The sequence below is a fragment of the Loxodonta africana genome, chromosome 5 (genome assembly GCF_030014295.1).
Source record: "Loxodonta africana isolate mLoxAfr1 chromosome 5, mLoxAfr1.hap2, whole genome shotgun sequence".
NCBI classification, from domain to species: domain Eukaryota; kingdom Metazoa; phylum Chordata; class Mammalia; order Proboscidea; family Elephantidae; genus Loxodonta; species Loxodonta africana.
The window spans coordinates 63,406,468-63,428,328 of record NC_087346.1 but is presented as its reverse complement, the minus strand read 5'-3'; the positions used below and the strand labels follow the sequence as shown (position 1 = coordinate 63,428,328).

The window sequence follows — 21,861 nt, the reverse complement described above, 5'->3', positions numbered from 1 at the left end:
GGGGGGACTTCATAAAACTCTCAGAAGTCATCGTGTTTACTTCCATTTCTCACAGACAGTTGATGTTATTAGTTTATCTTTGAAAGCACATTTTCATTTGTTTGCTTTGCTGATAGAGAGTAAATTATCAATAAATTCAAGAATCAAGAGGAAAAGTAAGATTGTAGGGATTGGAGGATGAGCCCATTTAAGACTGACATATGCCTGGTTAACATCTGTAATTTGAAAGCTCTTGATTTATTGGTAGATAAGAAATCAACTCTACTCTCAACCATATGTGGTAAGGACATTGTTGCAGCATCTCCATGAGCCCAGAAGAGACTTGCCCATGTTCTGAAACAACTCCTCCATTCTCCTGTTCCCTCCGCCACCAAATGGTGCAAAATACATGGTCTCCAATGGGCTTTTTTTTAAAAAAGACGTTTTGACAGTGTAAGCACTTGCTGGTTTAGAGTAAGGAGTATGTGTCTTTATCATCAACAAGAGTCCATTATGTTAAGATTTAATGACCTCCAAGAACAAGGTTGCAAACAAGGAGCCCACGGGCTGAATGAATCCCTCTGTAAGTGTGCATGTATGTGCATATATAAGTACACGTGCATACATGGAAGTGTGGAAGAGACAAAGAGAAAGAGATGGCATTAACACCAACTACAATGACATTCGTCACTGGTCACCTGATGAAAAGCCCTGGCTCGCTGAAAGCTGACACTGCCCTTGCTCCTTTGGAAATTGGTGGGTTCTACTACGATGCCATGCTGCCTGTTTTCATAACAAATGTTCACGCTTAAAAAGACAGGCAGCAGGGAATCTCTCAGCCCTTTGTAACTTCCTCCAAAGCTGTTCTGGTAGAAAGAACGTTAGACAGAAAGAATGGAGAGAGCCTTGGCGGCCTACACGTCAGCAGGATGCTGATGTACTGCAGGTATTTTGATAATCCTGTGGGCAGCAATTACCTTTGCCCACTTCAGAATTGCCACATTGCTAGAACAAGGGCTCCAGGATGTTATCACATCTCTTTAGTGATATTACAAAAGTGTTACAGGGACCTCCGTGAGCACCTCTTTCTACAGCAGATTTTAGTCTTCTGACCCTTAGAGAACAGTGAGGTAAGAGATTATTAATTCTCAAGGAAAGGTTAAGGAAAAGAAATGTCATCTGGCATTCTACTCAATCTGATTCTACTTGCTCTCTTTAAAGGGGGAGCTTTGCCTGCATCATTTGCATTCTGGACTCAGTAGATCCTGCCAGTGCACAGTATCAAGAAGAGATGATTCAGTCCCAGGTAACATACACAGACTGGGAAAAGCAGCTCTGTTTTCCTTCTTAAAAAAAAAAAAAGAAAGAAATCATACTCTGTTACTGACAGCTGCTTGAAATACAGTTTTCAAAGATACTAGCTGAAAAATTGTGTTTTCCCTTCAAACTGTAGCTGGAGCAAACCAGAATGGCTGAGAAGAAAAGGTTGCTTTGCTTAGTGCCACTAACAGTGTCGTGTGGACTTCTGGTTATAATGGGTGCTTTAATCAAGCCTCCCTATCCAGTTCTTTTGTTCAACACTGTTCTAGAAAAACAAATGCGTGGCCTGTTATCTCACCGAGTTCCATTATTTGTAAGCAGAACTGGACAAAAACCAAGAGGTAAAAAGGAACTCTAAAAAGCTGATTATTATTGTTCTGACTCATGGCGACCTATGTGCAACAGAACAAAATGTTGCCCAGTTCTGCACCGTCTTCATGATCACTGGTAAGCTCAAGTCCATTGTTGCGGCTACTGTGTATTTTGAGTGCCTTCTAAGCTAGGTGCTCACCTTTGAGCACTATGTCGAACAATATTCTGTTGTGATCCACAGAGTTTTCACTGGCTACTTTTCAGAAGTAAATCACCAGGCCTTTCTTCCTCGTCTGCCTTAGTCTGGAAGCTCTCCTGAAACCTGTTCAGCATCATAGCAATATGCAAGCCTGCACTGACAGATGGGTGGTGGCTGTATATGAGATGCATTGGCTGGGAATCAAACTTAGGTCTCCCACATGGAATGTGAGAATTCTGCCACTGAACCACCAATGTGTCAAAAACAATTTGAGCAGATGGTTCTAAACCCACAGCAGATTAGAATCATATAATGCAGTAAGCACTTATCTGTTTTCTATATTCCAGGCGCTAATTTACTTAATCTTCAGAAGTCTATGAGGCTGGTTCTATTATTATCTCCACTTTGCACATCTGGAAACTGAGGCAGTTACACAATAAGTAAGTGGTGGAGTCCAGAATTAAATCCAGACCATCTGGCTTCAGAGTCCACATTGTTAACCACAGTTTTACACAGGCCTGAGGCATCTTTTTATGGAGGCAAGCTCAAAGCCTGTAAAGAATTGTCATTAGACAACAAGCAAAAATAAAAAAAAAAAAAGAAGGAGAAAATTCAAAAAGCAGAACAATATAGGAACACATAGCCCTTAAATTATATTACTACTTCAAGGTCACAGAGGTACACTAAGCAATGCAGAAATACCTGCTCTTCGTAATGATTAATCTAATTTGGATGTTTCAACTCATAGCCTCATAGCTATCCTACAGGATAGAGTAGAACAGCCCCATAGGGTTTCCAAGGAGTGGCCAGTGAATTCGAATTGCTGAACTTTTAATTAGCAGCCTGAGTTCTTAACCACTGTGCCACCAGGGCCCCTATGACCGGATGGCAACAGTTTTTTTTTTTTTTGGTGTTTGGATGTTTCAAGGGCTATGGAAGGATCCCTGGTGGAGCAATGGTTAAGTGCTCGGCTGCTCACTGAAAGGTGGGTGGTTCGAACCCCCTAGCCGCTCGCTCGGTGGGAGAAAAGACCTGGTGATTTGTTCCTGTTAAGATTACAGCCTAGGAAACCCTATGGGGCAGTTCTACCCTGTCCTAGAGGGTTGATATGAGTCAGAATCGACTTGATGACATACAACAACAAAGGCCACAGACTTCTCTGAGAAGCTGATAAAAACCATGGCCTCTCTCTTTAGAGACACACATACACACACACACACACACATTTGGACATAATTTTAGGAGGTTCATACCTGGGAACCTTTTCAAAGAGTGCACATTAACAACCTTTTTCTAAGGCCTCAGAAAAATGCCTCAGAATGGAATTTACCTCCCTCAAAGTGTTATTACAGAGTTTAACAAGAAACCAAACCTGTTGTAATCCAGTCACTCCAACTCATGGTGACCCTGTGTGTTACAGAGTAGAACTGAGTTTCATAGGGTTTTTTTGGCTATAATCTTTACGGCAGCAGATTCCCAGGCCTTTCTTTTGCAGCACCACTGGGTGGGTTTGAACCGCCAACTTTCTGGTTAGTAGTTGAGCACAAACCGTTTGCACCACCTAGGGACATTTTCATGAACTAATGTAAGTTAAACACTTGGCGTGGTTCTTGGAAGATAACAGATACTTAATCATGAGTTATTACTGTTTTAAAAAATTATTATTTTGGCATCATTATCTAAGAAGGCAGAATTTTTGCTTTATATATTCTAGAGAGTCCATCTTAAATGGTCCAACATTTAAATTAGTTTTCTATATATGTCCCCCAATGCCCAGTCTAAAGACGATCATTTAAAGAAGTAACTTTTAGTTAACTTGAAAATTAACATAAAAACAAGCTCTCTTCTTTTTAGAAGATCTTGGGAGAGATGTGGATTTTTGGGTTCTCTCTCTGGTAAATTAATGATTCAGAAATTAACCCTTTAAGAACTCAATTTCCCCATCTGTGGAGATAATTCATGGCCAAACGTCAAAGCTGCGGCTGAAAAATTCCTAAAATAAGTTTTCTTTTCTTTTTTTTTAATTTGAGGCCTTCTGGAGAGAAAATGCCTTTGGAATGTTTAGGTTTTGTTATTTTTACCTTCTCTCATCAAGCTGGTTCCTATCATCTACTTGCCTTGCCAGACAGATAATTAAAGCTGAATATTTTCTTCCCTTTACTGCTGGGCTTTGAAGGATTTCAATTGCAAGCTTATTTTAAATGCAAAGAGAATGCAAAAGAATCTGAGGGCTAAATGGTGGTTAAACAACAAGCTAATAGAGGTAAACTAAGTAGTTCATTGGCATTTTTTTTTTTTACATTTGCATTTTAAAATTCTGTGTTAGCTATGATTAAAGCTTGCCTGCATCCCAATTTTCTGCAGGGTATTTTTTTTATATTTAGCACCAAATTAGTCTTACAGGCAAGTATTCTTGTCCTTGCTTAGTTCCTCCCTGACCTTGCTGATCCTGTTGCTTCCCCCAAAACCCCTTCTGGTTTCTCCTTAAAACCAGGCCTCCACTCCACCTGCTTTCTCCTGGCAGAGGCAGTTCACAGCTGTGGAGGTTGGCACCTAAGTTGGAGACTCTTGCTACCCAGCAGGAGGCTGAAAGCTTATTAGTGATTTCTGCTTTTTGCTCATGTCGGAAACCAGTAAGAATTCTCTCCTCTGGTTCCCACACCTAAGGCTTTAATCATACTGAATGATGGGAAAGCATCTGGTGGTGGTATTTGTGGTTGATGGAAGGATATGAAAAGGGAGCAGTGGTCAGTTGGGCTCTTCTGCTCCTAGGGAGCACAGAGAAAGTTGGGAAAAGGCAAAGTTATGAAGTAAACTTCTAGGATCTTGTGATCTATATCTTCTGTTGTGCCACACTTTTGCTATTTTAAGGAGGAACTGAACTCCTCAGAGAATTTAGGGTGCTCTGCTCCCTGGTGGCACAGTGGTTAAGAGCTCAAGCTGCTAGCCAAAGGGCCAGCAGTTTGAATCCACCAGCAGCTCCTTGGAAGCCCTATGGGGCAGTTCTACTCTGTCGCATAGGGTCGCTGTGAGTTGGAATCAGCTAGAAGGCAATGCATTATTATTATTATTATTTTTAGGCTCTTGAGAATGAGCAGTTCCTTTGCTGAGGTCAAGATCTCCTTTCAATTTCACCTGTGAGTTATGATAAAAAAGAATGAGAATCAAACAACCTGTCACTGCTTTGCTTTACAGTCTGCAAAACGTTAAGTTATGCACCGTGAGGTACATAAAAGCTTTGATTAGATTTTCAATCCATTTGAGGAGACAAGATGAATTCAATAAGAAGGTATAAGTGAATGAGATAGTATATAATTAAGTGCCTAACGCTGTGGTAATAAACTACTCTTTAAAGAAGTTTCAGTCAGGGGGAAGGCCGATATTTCTTATTCAATTGACATTTCCTTGTACAACAGTTTTGTAGGCTAGAAAAATTGCCTTTGTAAGTCTAAAGAAAAATGGACATTTGAAATTATAAGTGAAGCAAATAAGAGTAAAAAAGAATTGTCTTTGATTTAAAATAAATAATCCCTTAAATCACACATGGACAATTACAAACTACTGTTAACATCTATTCATTCATTTAATAAGCTGGTGCCTTCTTTGTTCCAGATACATGGGATACAGTATAAATAAGACACATTCATGTCCTTGAGGAGCTCCAGCAAATCATTAATTTCATCTTCCTCCCCTCCAGTTTTACAATCAAACATGTCTGCAGACATTGCTCAATATTTCCAAGGGGAGGCGGGAGGTGGCTTGCCCCCAGTTGAGAACCACTGATCTACAGTATTCATCTTTAATAAAAAGAAACATCCTTAGAATGAAAGCAATTCCTTTTGTTATAATTTCAATGAACTCAGTGTTATAATTTCTTCCTTTTAATTCTGACCACACCAAAGCAAATACCCTACAGATATGGCATTCTGCTCTCAAGTCAAGGAGAGTGCATCTCATACTTTACCTATGAGAGTGCAAATTTGTACAACTTCTACAGAGAACCCCCTCAGGTAGGAAGTCACTCAAAATACAACTGGGGAAGAGCTGCCTCCTCAAAGTACAGCTGACCTTAATGACATGGATGAAATAAAGCTTTCAGGAACACCATTTGCTGATGTGGCACAACTTAAAATGAGAAGAAACAGCTATAAACATCCACTAATAACAGGAATGTGGAATGTACAAAGTGTGAATCTAGGACAATTGGAAGTCATCAAAAATGAAATAAAACACATAAAGATCAATATCCCAGGCATTAGTGAGTTGAAATGGACTTGTATTGGTTATTCTGAATTGAACAATCACATGGTTTACTATGCCAGGAATGACAAGTTGAAGAAGAATGGTGTTGCATTTGTCACCAAAAAGAACATTTCAAGATCTATCCTGAAGTACAATTCTGTCAGAAACATCCATATGCCTATAAAACCCAAAATTAATATGAATGATTATTATTTAAATTTACTCACCAACCACTAAGGCCAAAGATGAAGAAATTGAAGATATTTATCAGCTTCTGCAGTCTCAAATTGATCTAACATGCAACCATGATGCATTGATAATTACTGGCAATTGGAATGGAAAAGTTGGAAACAAAGAAGAAGGATGAGTAGTTGGAAAATACGGCCTTGTTGACAGAATCAATGCCGGAGAGCCCATGATAGAATTTTACAAGACCAGCGACTTATTCATTGTAAATACATTTTTTCAACAACGTAAATGGCAACTACACACATGGACCTCACCAGATGGAATACACAGGAATCAAATTGACTACATTTGTGGAAAGAAACAATGGAGAAGCTCAATATCATCAGTCAGAACAAGGCCACGGGCTGACTGCGGAACAGACCATCATTGCTCATATGCAAGCTCAAGTTGAAGCTGAAGAAAATTACAAGTTCACGAGAGTCCATCTATGACTTTGGGTATATCCCACCTGAATTTAGAGACCATCTCAAGTACAGATTTGATGCACTGAACACTAATGACTGAAGACCAGGTAAGTTGTGGGAAGACATCAAAGACATCACATATGAAGAAAGCAAAGGTCATTAAAAAGGTAGGAAAGAAAGAAAAGACCGAAATGGATGTCAGAAGAGACTCTGAAACTTGCCCTTGAACGTAGAGTAGCTGTAGTGAACAAAAGAAATGATGAAGTAAAAGAGACGAACAGAAGATTTCAAAGAGCAGCTTGCAAAGACAAAATAAAGTATTATAATGAAATGTACAAAGACTTGGAGTTAGAAAACCAAAAGGGAAGAACGGGCTCAGCAATTCTCAAGGTGAAAAAACTGAAGAAAAAATTCATGCCTTGAGTTGAAATATTGAAGGATTCTATAGGGAAAATATTAAATGACCCAGGAAGCATCAAAAGAAGATGGAAGGAATTCAGAGTCACTGTGCCATGACTTGAGGGCACTGGTGGGGGTTGGTTGGGTACCAAAAAGAATTGGTGGGTGTTCAGCCATTTCAGGAGGTGGCATGGGATCAAAAATCAATAGTATTGAAGGAAGAACTTCAAGCTTCACTGAAGGCATTGGTGAAAAACAAGGCTCCAGGAATTAATGAAATATCAATTGAGATGTTTCAACAAACAGATGCTAGGGCTGGTAGTGCTTACTTGTCTATGCCAAAAATTTTGGAAGACAACTACCTGGCCAACTGGCTGGAAGAGATCCATATTTGTGCCCATTCCAAAGAAAGGTGATCCAACAGAATGCAGATATTATCAAACAATATCATTAATATCTCACGCAAGTAAAATTTTGTGGTTATAGCATACAGCGAGAGGGAACTGTCATTGACTATGCAAAGGCATTAGACTGTGTGGATCATAAAAAATTGTGGATAACATTCTTAAGAATGGGAATTCCAGAATACTTAATTGTGTTCATGAGGAACCTGTACATAGACCTAGAGGCAGTTGTTAGAACAAGAGGATACTGCGTGATTTAAAATCAGGAAAGGTGTGCGTCAGGGTTGTATCCTTTCACCACACTTATTTAAACTGTATGCTGACCAGTCAGAGCCGCGGATCTATGTGAAGAAGAATGGGGCATCAGGACTGAAGGAAGACTCATAACAACCTGGGATTTGCAGATGACACAACCTTGCTTGCTGAAAGTGAAAGGGACTTGAAGCACTTACTGACGAAGACTAAAGAATATATCCTTCAGCGTGGATTACACCTCAGCATAAAGAAAACAAAAAATTCTCACAATTGGACCAATAGGGCAACATCATGATAGGTGGAGAAAATATTGAGGTTTACAAGAATTTCATTTTACTTGGATCCACAATCAATAACCATGGAAGCAGCAGTCAAGAAATCAAATGATGTATTGCATTGGGCAAATCTGCTGCAAAAGACCTCTTTAAGTTGTTAAAAAGCAAAGATGTCACTTTGAGGGCTAAGGAGCACCTGACCAAGCCATAGTATTTTCAATTGCCTCATATGCATGCAAAAGCTGGAAAATGAAAAAGGAAGATTCAAGAATTGATGCCTTTGAATTATGGTGTTGGTGAAGAATATTGAATACACCATGGACTGCCAGAAGAATGAAAAAAATCTGTCTTTGAAGAAGTACAGCCAGAATGATCCTTAGGAGCAAGGATGGTGAGACTTTGCTCCACATACTTTGGACACGTTATCAGGAGGGACCAGTCCCTGGAGAAGGACATCATGCTTGATAAAGTAGAGGGTCAGCGAAGAAGAGGAAGATCCTTAAATAGATGGATTGACACAGTGGCTGCAACAATGGGCTCAGGCAAAACGACGACTGTGAGGATGGCGCAGCACCGGGCAATGTTTTGTTCTGTTGTTCGTGGAGGTGCTATGACTTGAACTATCTGGACGGCACTTAACAAAACAACTATAGAAGACAATTTGTCAATACATGTCAAAAATAGAAGATCACATATTCTTTGACTCAGCTATTGGCCAGATTGTGTATATTATTTATTTAGGTATTAACCTTATGAATAAATCTATATAAGTGCTAATTACAAGGTTTTTCATTGCAGCATGATTAAAATAACAAAAGGTTAGAAGCATTCTCAAGACCCGTTGATAGGAGTTTAGTTAAAACAATTATTGTACATCTATACCGTGGAACTCACAGCGACCCTATAGAATAGAGTAGAACTGCCCCATAGGGTTTCCAAGGTAGATTCAAACGGCTGAACTTTTTGGTTAGCAGCCAGGCTCTTAACCACTGTGCCACTAGGGTTGCTACAAAATTGTTAGTAGTCAGAAGTGACTCGATGGCGATGGGATTAGTTTTGTGGATTATACCGTGGAATACTGTTGTTGTTGTTAGATGCCATCAAGTCAGTTCTGACACGTGGTGACCCCGTGTGTTACGGAGTAGAGCTGTGCTCCGTAGGGTTTTCTCAGCTGTAATCTTTAGAGAAGGAGACCACCAGGACTTTTCTTCTGCAGTACCACTGGGTGGGTTCGAAGCACCAAACTTTAGGTTAGCAGTAGAGCACAAACTGTGCCATTGGCAGCCATAATTATTAATGAGGATGTTCTTTATGTATTGCTATGGAGTCATCTTTAAAATATATTAAGTGAAAGAAGAACAACAACAAAAAACATGCAAAGCAGTGTGTGTAGTATGCTAATATTTGCATTAAAAAGGGAAAAATGTATCTTTTGCTGCATATGCATAAAGTAACTCTGCAAGGATAAATAAGAAATTGCTACTGGGGGGAACCGGGCTGTCTGTGGGACAGGATGAATGAGTGATTTTCATTCCATATTCTTTTGTGCTTTTTTGAATTTTAAACTCTTTGAATGTGTTACCTACTGAAAAATAATAAAAATTTAAAAGCTGGTGCTTCTCACCTAGGCAAAATTGATCGTACACCCTGAAGCTTTTTTATCAGTGATGATGAATTTGGCCACACTCTTTCCATCTGCTCTTCGCTACAGAAGTAGGTCAGCCTGGCTGTGCAACAAGTTAAAGGAAACCATAATTTCCTTATCCATCTTGGCTGTCTACAAGCTCCAAAGTAGGCAAAGTAATTATTTTTCAAAGTCAACAGCTGAGAAATACTTTTAAAGTGCTGCCTGTTAGGCCAAAAAATAAAGTTTACTTAAGTTACATTTTCCAGACTCTCTGACTCCTGTTTTTCAGTTGATTTCTTTTTTTTTCTTCCCCTCTTTCCTATTCCTTGTAGCTTTAGAAACTGGTCCTTATACAACATACCGCTCAAACAATAAATCTAAGGATACCTAAAGCCAAACCCTATGAAACTGGGTCAAAATGTCAATAAAAATGATTAAGAAATATTCATTTATTTCTATTTTTCTGTCTACATTTCAGGAATTGACTGAATATGAAGATAGAAAGTTAAAAAAAACATCTTTTAATTGTCAACTCTCAAATCCACTTCTATAACCACCAGACTTAACAATTTATCACATCTCACAACAAAGCAACATTGTCCTCACTGGTCTCTATCAGTCAATTCCCAAAATTTATCCCCCGCTTGCTGCTGATGTTATTTTCCCAACACATATATGACATGTCTCTGTGTAAAAAAAAAAAAAACCCAAAATTATACAACATATATATGGTTCCCCATTAGCTATAAAATTAAGATACATCCTCCTCAGTACAGTTTAAAAAATGTCCTTCACTATCTGATGCACTTTAAAGACTGGTATCCTCTCTCATTATCATTTGCCAGATCCTGTATATTATTTATTTATCTTACTACAAGCTTCAAAGAAAGATTATTTTCTTCATTTTTACAGATGAGGAAACTGAGCCTCAGAAAAATCCAGTTGCACATTTAGTAAGTGGCAGACTTGGAACTAAAACCAAGTCAGTCTGATGCCAAAGCTCGTGTTCTTAACCACTATTGCCTCCAAGAGCACAGACAGAGAGAAAAATGAACTAATGCTGTATGTAGATAAAAGAAGAGATAGCAAGAGGGGTGAATTTGAAAAGCATTTTCAAAAGATAATTCCTTTGTAAAACTTTTTCTAATAACTTCAACCCAAAGCAATTATTCCATCTCTCCTCCCAGTAGCAGTTTATTGTTTGTATCAGCCTCAAGGCACTTTCCACATTTCGCTTTATACTTTGCTCGTTTTTGTCCACTTTTTCACCCCTGCATGCTTGGGGAAGAGAGTCCCAGGCAGAGGGCACAGCTAGTACAAAGGCCCTGCGGCAGGAGCTTGCAGGGAAGAGCAAAGAGGGCAGGGCGGCAGGTGGAGCTGAGTGAGTGAAGAGAGGAGGGGCCACCACAGAGGTTAAGGTGGAGGAGTCATTAGATCTTTGCTCATGTGTTACCTTCTCAATGAGCCCCTCCTCCCACACCAGTGTTTTTTTTTTTCTTCACTGATTGTTATGAATTGAATTGTGCCCTTCAAAAAGATATGCTGAAATCCTAACCCCCGGTACCTGTGAACCTGAACCTTGGAAATAGGGTCTTTGAAGATGTCATCAGTTAACATGGGGTCATATGGGAGCAGGGTAGATCCTGATCCATTCTGAGTCATGCCTTTATAAAAGAGAAGAGACAGATAGAGGGAAGATGTGAGGATGAAGTTATGCTGTATCTGCTAGTCAAGGAGAACCTAGGGCTACTGGAAACTGAGAGAGACAAGAAAGGCTCTTCCCCTAGAGCCTTCAGAGACAGCATGGCCCTGCCAGCACTATGAATTCAGATGACTAGCCCCCAGAACTGTGAGACAATAATGTTCTGTTCTTATAGGCCACTCAGCTTGTGATATCTGTTACAGCCGCCCTAAGAAACTAATACGCTTTTGTTCCCCATGTGCCTAGAGCAGTGCTCAGCCCATTCATTATAAGCTCTCAACAAACATTTGTTAAATGAAATGAATATTGCCTTTTTTGTTTTAGTCTACCCTGATAGTATGCATTTGAGGAAAGGTTTTCCTTGAGGATATATACAGGAGATGTAATCATACATCCTGGATGTTTTGGGGATAATTGCAGTTCAAAATACTGAATTATATCACCACCATAAATGTTCTTATACTCGCCTTACTTTTCACTTAAAAAGACATGTTCTTAAAATAAAGGAACCCAAATATACTTTATCAGTGTTCTTTTTGAGCTGACTCCTCTAAAGAGTCCTGGGTGCTTGGTTGGTAACCAAAAGGTTGGAAGTTTGAGTCCACCCAGAGGTACCTTAGAAGAAAGGCCTGGCTAAGTCTACTTCCTTAAAAGCAGCCCCTGAAAACACTAAGGAGCACAGCTCTACTCTGATGTACACGGGGTCGCCACGAGTCAGGGCTGACTTGGCAGTGACTGTTTTTTGTTTTTAAAGATACCTGCTCTGAAGACAGGCAATTTCTAATTCTGTCCCTAGATATGGAATACATCTTATTTGGGGGCTTGCAAGTAACTGATTGCAATACTTCAAATACTTTTGGGGAAAATGTAATACATAATTAAATTCATAAAAAATACAGGAATTTAAACAATATCCTTTCAGATTTGTCTTTCCAACCTAGGGAATACTTATAACTATATTTGCTTCTGAGATCTTTTTGGAAAATTTAAAACTTTGTGATGAATTCACTAAGGTAATAGTGTCTAGGAATACATGTTAACCTGTGTTAAAATTGCAGATTGCTATGATTTTGTACAGGCTAAAGGTTAAAATGTTCTTTGATTTCAATAACATTTCAGTTTATATTTATTTACTACACTCTTTTTGGGTCTTCCTTCTTTCCTTCCTTCCTCCCTTCTTGTCTCCCACCCTCCCTTCCTTTCCTTTCCTTTCTTTCCCTTCTTTTTTGGTAGGGTGGGCAAAGGCCTAATATAATTCATCTATATTTTATAATAGATTATAAAGTAAGATACAAATCAACATTCTGTTCTTTATTTTTTTTAATACACTTTGTAGTTAAAATTACACCATACCAAAATTTTTAAGACGCTTCGTAGGTGATGTTGATATGCATGCACGATTGAGAACCACTATATTATATAACATCACATTTAGGTAAAACCAAACACCATGTTTTTGGTTATTTACAGTGTTAAAAAGAAAAGGTGTCACTTTGAGGACTAAGGTATGCCTGACCCAAGCCATGGTATTTCCAATCACCTCATATGCATAGGAATGCTGGACAACGAATAAGGAAGCCTGAACAAGAACTGATGCACTTGAATTACGGTGTTGGTGAATAATGCTGAATATACCATGGACTGCCAGAAGAAGGAACAAATCTGTCTTGGAAAAAGTATAGTCAGAATGCTCCTTAGAAGCTAGGACGGGGGACTTCATCTCACGTACTTTGGACATGTTATCAGGAGGGACCAGTCCCTGGAGAAGGATATCATGCTTGGTAAAGTAGAGGGTCTGTGAAAAACAGGACAACCCTCAAGGAGATGGACTGACACAGTGGCTGCAACAATAGGCTCCAACATAGCAACAGTTGTGAGGATGGTGAAGGACCAGGGAGTGGTTCCTTTTGTTGTACATAGTGTTACTATGAGTTAGAACTGACGTGACAGCAACCAAAAACAGCAACAACAATTGGCAAAGATTAAACATGTTCAATGGTGGCAAGAGTGGAGTGAAAATGGTATTCTCAGTCTTGCTTATGGGAGCACAAATTGACGGATTAAGGAAATTATAAATATCTATACCCTTTTAACCAATAATTCTACTTCCGGGAATTGAGTCTAAGAAAAGTAAACAAAATAGCTGGTAAGGTTTTACGAACAAAGATGTTCATAGTAGGGTTATACAGTAGAAGCTCTCCAAATAACCTCTTAACCGGCTAGCTTTCCATTTCCAGTGTAAGATTTATTGATGAGTCTCACAACACATGGAACTTTAGCAGCTGGTAGACCCTTCTCTGGTGTGCCTGCCTGGTTCTGCTCCCATCACTTATGTTGTATGAAAACCAAGAGTCAGTGGAGACTATTCTGAAACTTGTTCATGCCATTTCTTCTTGTTCTTGTCATCACATAATTTGACTACAATCATATTACATAAAAGAATGAAGTGTGAGTGCAAAAAAGTTTTTATTTTTCTGAAACTAAGCTGAATGCTTTGCAAAGACTTGACAAAGATGAGTCCCTAAAAAAGCTGCTATTGATTTAAGAGTGAGTGAGACAGCTTTTAAAATTTGGAAAATAATCATAAACACTTAACTTTTTTATTCTTCATCCAGATTGCTTTGCTTCATTGTGACAAAATTAAAACAGAAAAATATTGAAGGTGCAGTATGAGCTCATGTAAAAAAAAAAGAAGATATAAAACTCCAAACAGTAGATCCATTCTCAAAGAAAACATCTGGTTGGTTCTATATCAAAAGGCTAGCGAGTAATATAACTTCAAATGTTTTAAGTTGAAAGAAAAATCTAAGGAATATATGTATCATTTTTATAATTCTTCATTTATATAATCTAATATACTATACAGAGAAAATATTAGAAGGAAATACACTAAAATAATAGTGGATTAATATATGGTAGTATTATGAGTGATTTTAAAACTTTATTCTTTTCTATTTTAAAACCCTCTAAACATTTGGAGCCCTGGTGGAGCAGTGGTTAAAAGTTCAGCTGCTAAACAAAAGGTCGGCAGTTTGAATCTACCATCTGCTTCTTGAAAACGCTGTAAGGCAATTCTACTCTGTCCTGTAGGGTCACTATGAGTTGGAATTGACTCGGCGACAATGGGTTTCATTTCTAAACACAGTATTATTTCAACTGCGTAAAATGTACCAGAAAATATAAAGAAGAGTAAGAATGAAGAAACAAGATTAATACTAAATCCAAACCCACAGCCCCACCACTGCCCACTGCCGTCTATAATCCATACTAAATCTTTGAGTTTCCCATTGCTAAGAATATTCATGGTGCATAAATAGGATGGGTGTTTTTCTCTGAAGTTCACCTTTAGATTTTGTTTTATGTCAATGCACTATCTGGGTTTTCAGATATTATACCAGCTCTTTACCTTAACTAAACCGGTTCTACACACGATTCTTTATAATATAATTAGACTCCACTAGAAAGCTGGGAAGAAATCTGGGCTTAAATCTGCCCAGCTGAGGTAGTTTTACATGCTGTTGCTTCATAGTATTTGCTGTTGTTGTTAGTTGCTGTGCAACTGGCGTCCACTCCAGGCGGCCTTATATATACAGAACGATGCATTGCCCAGTCCTGCGCCATCTTCATGACTCTTGATCTGTTTGAGCCTGTGGCTGGGAACTGTTGTGGCAATCCATCTCACTGAGAAGTTCCCTTGTTTTCACTAACCATCTACTTTACCAAGCGTGATGTCCTTTTCTAGCAACTGGTCTTTCCTGATGACATGTCCATAGTAAGTGGGCTGAAGTCTCACCATCCTTGCTTCTAAGGGACACTCTGGTTGTATTCCTTTTAAGTCTGGTTTGTTCATTCTTCTGTAGTGACGGTATATTCAATATTCTTCATCAACACCACAGTTTGAATGTATCAATTCTTTTTCTGTCTCCCTTTTTCATTGTCCAGCTTTCGCATACATATGAGGCTATTGAAAAGACCATGGCTTGGGTCAGACACACATTAGTCATCAAAATGACATCATTGCTTTTTAAAACTTTAAAGAGGTCTTTTGCAGCAGATTTTTCCAATGCAATGTATGGTTTGATTTCTTAAAGTGACATCATTGCTTGTTAAAACTTTAAATTGAAGAGGTCTTTTGCAGCAGATTTCCCCAATGCAATATGTGGTTCGATTTCTTTACTACTGCTTCCATGAATGTTGACTGTTGATTCAAGTAGAATGGAATCCCTGGGTGGTGTGAACAGTTAATGTACTTGGCTGCTAACTGAAAGGTTGGCTGTTCGAGTCTGGCTGGAGGAGCCTACAAAGAAAGCCCTGGTGATCTACTTCCAGAAAATCAGCCATTGAAAACATTATGGGGCACAGTTCTACTCTGACACAGATGGGGTCATCACAAGTCAGAATCGACAGCAACTGGTCATAGTACTTAGCCAGCTTTAAAAGGCTGGTGATCACCCTGACATCAAGACATGTGAAGACTCTGGTTCAAAAGCATTAAAATGCCTTTTCTAGGAGTTGCTTATCAGTGCTTCTCACTGATCCTTGATATTCTTTCCTGTCTGGGCCTTGGTCAGAGTTTGGCTTCTAGTCTAAACCATGCAGATGCCACAATCGTTTCTCTTTACTTCCAATTTTAGGAAGTATTACGTCCTCTTTCTTTAATGTCTACAAGTGCTACATGAAGGTAGGTAAGGTTTCAACTCTATAGAAAGGAGGGCTTCAGAGGAACCCATAGAAAAGTGCAGATATGGGGGGAACATTCTATTTATTCAGGGAATGGTGGGTTGCTCTGAAAGTTTACACAGACTGTACTCAGAAGCAAGGGTGTCATTAAAAATCATTATCAGATTTTTTATGCCCTGGATGTGTCTGACTTATCAGACTGGATGGTAGTTGTAAAGTGATGATACTGGTATGTAGTTGCCCCAGATTGGCTATTGGAGATAAAAGCTGAGATGCTCCATTGGCTGGGACTGTGGAAGTCTTCATGGCTTTGTTAAGGAATTTGGGCTTTTCTGATAGGCATTAGGCAGGTACTATTGCTATTGTTAGCTGCTGAGCAGCATTATCCTCATGATGGGTTGGGGATCAGACTGCTGTGATCTGTAGGGTTCTCACTGGCTGATTTTTGGAAGTAGATACCCAGGTCTTTCCTAGTCCAACTTAGTCTCAAAACTCTGCTGAGGCCTGTTCAGCATCACAGCAACATGCAAGCCTCTGTGACAGACCAGTGGTGGCTGTGCAGGAGGTCCATTGGCTGGGAATCAAACCTCTGTCTCTACAATGGAAGGTGAGAATTCTATCACTGAATCACCACTGCCTTCTAGGTAGCTACTAAAGGTTTTTAAACAGGACAGGGAAGCAATTAGAAAGTTTACAAAAGAAGCAGATTTACAAATGCACTGACTAGCAAGGAAGAATCCACAGGTAGGGAAATCATTAAGAGGCTCTTGCCAAACAAGAGGTAAGGAGGAATCCATCAATGTAGTTAGTATTAAGAGTATAAAGAGAAAAGGGATATGAAATCTATTGTAGAGGTGGCACTGGCAGCATTTAATGACTGGTGGTATGTAGCAGGCAAGGCTAGGGAAGGAGTCAAGGAGGAGTCTGAGGTTTCATACCAAAGTGATCAGGAAAATGTTGGGGAGTTGCCGAGATGACTTAAGCACAGGGAAGGGGCACATTAGAAGACTTCTAATGAGTGGCTGTGCCAAGGATGGATGGTGGCTTGGCTGTGGATGCTTTAGCTACTCTAACCACTGCTATTTCTCTCCATCCAACCAACTCTTTCCAAATAAATAATTCAGGAAAAAGAGTGTGCTTATATGCAGCCAACCCCTTTCAACTATGTTGGTTCTCCAGTCACCTTTAATATAGAAATTCAAAAGCCAACACTAAGGTATATAAAAACCCAAACCTATTGCCATTGGGCCGATTCTAACTCATAGCGACCCCATGTGACAGTAGAACTTCTCCATAGGGTTTCCTAGGCTATAATCATTACAGAAGCAGACTGCCACATCTTTCCCCCGCAGAGTGGCTGGTGGGTTCGAACCACCAACCTTTCAGTTAGCAGCTGAGCACTTAACCACTAAGCAACCAGGAGTCCTTACTAAGGCATATACCACAAACCCACTGCCGTTGAGTCGATTCCAACTCATAGAGACCCTATAGGACAGAGTAGAACTGCCCCATAGAGTTTCCAAGGAGCGCCTGGTGGATTCGAACTGCTGACCTCTTGGTTAGCAGCCGTAGCACTTAACCACTGAGGCATATAAAAAAAGGCATATGGGGTGAAAAATGGGAAGATCAGGCCTACAGATGGTGGTGTCCTGGAGTCAGCTCACAGGAGCTCTTCCTAACTCCATGACCAGTGAGAACACACAGGTAGCTTGAAATTGGTCATGGTGGGGATATTTACTACGGAAATTGGCAAACTCTACAAATTAAGAATTTCCCCCCAGACAGCCCATTGGTAAACATTTTTACCTCTCTAAAGAAACCAGCTGTGAAGAAAGAATAGGGAAGTTTCATATAAGCACTTGAGTGATTGTAAGGAAAAGTTTAAAAATATCATTTGGGAGGAGAAAAAGAGGAGCACATACGATTTAGAGGTATGCTGGGAATACGTGGGTATGAAAACTCACAGAAGGTAAGATGGCAAGATTTATTTCCACCCACAAAAACCCTCTAAATATTCTAGATGAGTCATTGGTTCCTTAAGGGACAAAATGCTTCTGTTCATCTAAACAGTAGCTAATACTCTGGTACAAATTATGTTTTCCAAAGATGATCATTGTAGCTGATTCCTGCTTCTTGTTCTTCCTGTTGAAATGGATATCTTCTGCAAGTTAGATTAACACTTAATTGAGCAATAATGAGTTTACTCAGCAGGCTAGTGTGCTGAATGTATGAAGCAGTCATGAAAGAGATAGAAAATCACCACAATAGTTTACTCTATCACTAAACTTTACTTTTAGGGCACCTTTCTGGAACTAGGTTTGTTCAACAGTGTCAGCCCCATCCCCTCTACAAACCCATATGCCAGGTATTTCTCCTATCTCCTCAACTATGAAATTTATTATAAAGTTGTTCCCCAGAAAAGGGAAGATACAAGAGATGATTATGCCTAAATGGCAGTTTGGTTGGATTAAAGTTAAGGTGCTCATTATTTCTAACCATGTTCTCTTGTACAGGACAAAACGTGGTTCTTCAAGCCTATTCAGGTATTGAAAAAAATGATAGATTATACAGCAGGCACCTCCATTTTACTCTCAAGAAAACAATCAAGCCCTTCAAAAGAATCCAGTCTTTTGCTACATGATTTGACACATAATTAGTGCTTGAAAATGTTTGCAGAAAGGATGGAATATTTTTCTGTAACAATAGAGTTCCAATGCACTGTGCTTTAAATCAAATATTTTAAGAACTAAGGGAGCAAATTTCACTTTCACGTAAAATATTGTTTTTGAAGTGTCAGGTTACTGTACTTTGAAGTGTCAGATTACTGTACTTGATCTATACCACGTAAATCTTGAACATTTGTTAATTCTTTTAGTCAGCTTGAATATCTTTAATCTCATTTTGGGAGGAAATACTTCACAGACCTGTTGGTTAATAATCACTTTAACATTACCAAAACAGAATACATAGTGATGTTAGAAAATATAAACAAAGTGAGAAAAGGGATGAGGTAAATTTATTCACCAAGAAAAGGGTAAAGGGAATAGGAGAAATAGGATAAAAAAGGGCTTCCTTTTATCTGGTGGTGGCAGTACGGCTTCTGAGGAATGAAGAAGGTGGATTAACATTGATAGTTTCTGAGGTCTATAAAGTCGGTGACTAAATAAGTCTCCCTGCAATTCTCTTTGATGCTAAGACGACAAAGGTGAGTTCACTGCAGTCAGCTTATCAAAGTTACCAGACAACTGTAGTACCTTGCTGAGTGTGGAAATACAAATGGCACATCTATTTCTTATTCTTTCAAACTTATTATTTTTTCCCATATGTGCTTCACCATAGTTGGTATTTTACTTTTTTTTGTTTACTGTGCTGCCTCTCCTACTAATCTCATGCATAAAGATACACATAGGAGATACACATAGATTTTTAAGGGTCAAGTGAATGAAAGCAAACTAGAAGTACTATGCAGAATCTGGAATTTGGTGCAGGCTAGAAGGATGAGTATGCATTGTAGAAGTGGCAACTGGGGGAGAAGATGTAAACATTTCAGAGGCTACAATGCGCAGAGACAGGCTGTGAAGTAGGACGATCTGGTTAATCTTGTGAATACAATATGCCAGATTATAGAAAGTTGAACAGTAGTCTGAAAAGTGTATGCCCCACCCTGTAGGTTAGCAATGCATTATGTTGTCAGACGAGATACAACCAGAATGCTCCTTAGAAACGAGTATGGCAAGACTTCACTAACTTACTTTGGACAGGTCATCATGAAAGACCAATCTCTAGGAAAGGACATTATGCTTGGTAAAGGAGATGGTCAACAAAAACAAGGGAAACCCTCAATAAGAGGGTTGACAATAGCAATAACTATGGACAATAGCAATAACTATGGACTCAAACATACCGGTGATCGAGAAGATGGTACAGGACTAAGCAAAGTTTCGTTCTGTTACACAGAAGGTCACCATGAGTCAGAGCCGACTGAAAGGCAACTAACAAGAGCAACATGGTGCTGAAAAATATTGAGTAGTTGCTATGCTCTTATGTCCTAAAGGCTTCATAAACATTATCTCATTTAAACTTCACAAAACCCTATAGATATTACTCATTAACTCACATTTTATAGTTGATGGAACCGAAGCTCAGAAAATTTAATTAACTTGGCAAAGTCAAATAGATATTAAGCCGTAAGAGCTCAGTTCAAAGCCTGCCTCCTTTATCACCTGATTGAAGTGCTTTAGATATAGAAATGGTAAGCTCAAAGACCAGTTGGAACTATGTAGGATATACTGTGGGGAGTGGAGTAAAGCAGATGGACAGGTAGTTAAAACAATAGTCTGGGCAAGCGGTGAGAAGGGAACTGGAAAGAGAAAAGCATGAACACAATACATCTTTTGAAGAAAAAATTAGCATACTTGCATTCTAGCTGGTTAGGGAGTACGATGGAGAAAACAAAAACCTGGAAACTAGGCCTGTATCTTCTTGGTGGGAAGGCTGTAAAAATTGGGTTTCTAATTTTTTTCTTAATACAAGACTTTAGGAAGTGGGTGGAAAGGGGGAGGCAATAGAATCACCACACACAGCTCTGCTGACACCGTAAGGAATTTCCTTTTAGAGTTTCATAGTCAGTCATGCCATTATGATGGTTATGATTGTCATAGCACTTACTACTTTTTAAATATTTTATTGTGTTTTAGGTGAAAGTTTACACAGCAAATTAGGTTCTCATTTAACAATTTTTATACAAATTGTTCTGGGAAATTGGTTACAATTTTACAGTGTGTCAGCATTCTCATTACTTCCATTCTGTTTATTCTGTTTCCATTTATCTAGCTTCCCTGCCCCTCCTTGCCTTCTCATTTTTGCTTTTGGGTAAATGTTGACCGTTTGGTCTCGTACAGTTGATTAAGGGAGCACATTATTCGCAGGTGATATTGTTTATTTTATAAGCCAATCTACAATTTGGCTGGAAGGTGACCTCCAGAAATAGCTTCAGTTCCAAGTTCAAAGGGTATCTTAGAGCAATGGTCTCCGGGGTTCCTTAGTTTCTATCAGTCCAGTAGATTTGATCTTTTATAGGGATTTGAATTTGTTCTAGGTTTTTCTCCCATTCTATCTGGGACCTTCTATTGTGCCCTGGTCAGAACAATCACTAGCGGTAGCTGGGCACCATGTAGTTCTTCTGGTCTCAGGTTAGAAAAGGCTTTGATTCGCGTGGGATATTAGTTCTATGGACTGGTTTCTTCTTTGAGCCTTTGATTTCTTTCCCTCTCCTTTGCTCCATACAAGTGGAGACCAAAAGTTGTATCTTAGATGGCCACTGGCAAGCTTTTAAGACTCCATATGCTACTCTTCAAACTAGGGTGTAGAATATTATCTTTATAAACTTTGTTATGCCAACTGACTAAGCTGCCTCCTGAGACTATGGTCCTAAGACTTTTAACCCAGTAAACCAATCCTGCAAGTTGTTTGGATATGTCTAGGAGACTCCCTAACTGTGTCCCTATGTGGTTTGTTATATATATGGATATATATGCAGCACACACAAATGTATGCAGACATATGCCTACAGATACATAGGAGCCCTGGTGGTGCAGTGGTTAAGAGCCTGGCTGCTAACCAAAAGGTTGGCAGTTTGAATCCACCAGCTGCTCCTTGGAAACTCTGTGGCGCAGTTCTACTCTGTCCTATAGGGTCGTTAGGAGTCACAACTGACTCAACGGCACTGGGTACGGACACACCTATACCTGCACGTGAATTTATTTGCATATGCCTTCCTATTCACATATAAAACCCAGTGCCGTCAAGTCAATT

General features: G+C 39.3%; 1 protein-coding gene across 6 annotated transcripts in view; it reads right to left on the bottom strand.

The window, feature by feature from the left end:
• Window positions 1-21,861, bottom strand: part of GPRIN3 (GPRIN family member 3) — a 74,405-nt gene that overhangs the window by 6,712 nt on the left and 45,832 nt on the right. Inside the window, exon 1 of one of the 6 annotated variants that reach the window (XM_064285547.1) lies at window positions 3,183-10,334. The exons of the other annotated variants lie outside the window; for them this stretch is intronic. The gene's annotated coding sequence lies outside the window, so the exon portion shown is untranslated. Of the gene's footprint in view, window positions 1-3,182; window positions 10,335-21,861 lie in introns of those variants that run through there. 6 annotated transcript variants of the gene reach the window in all.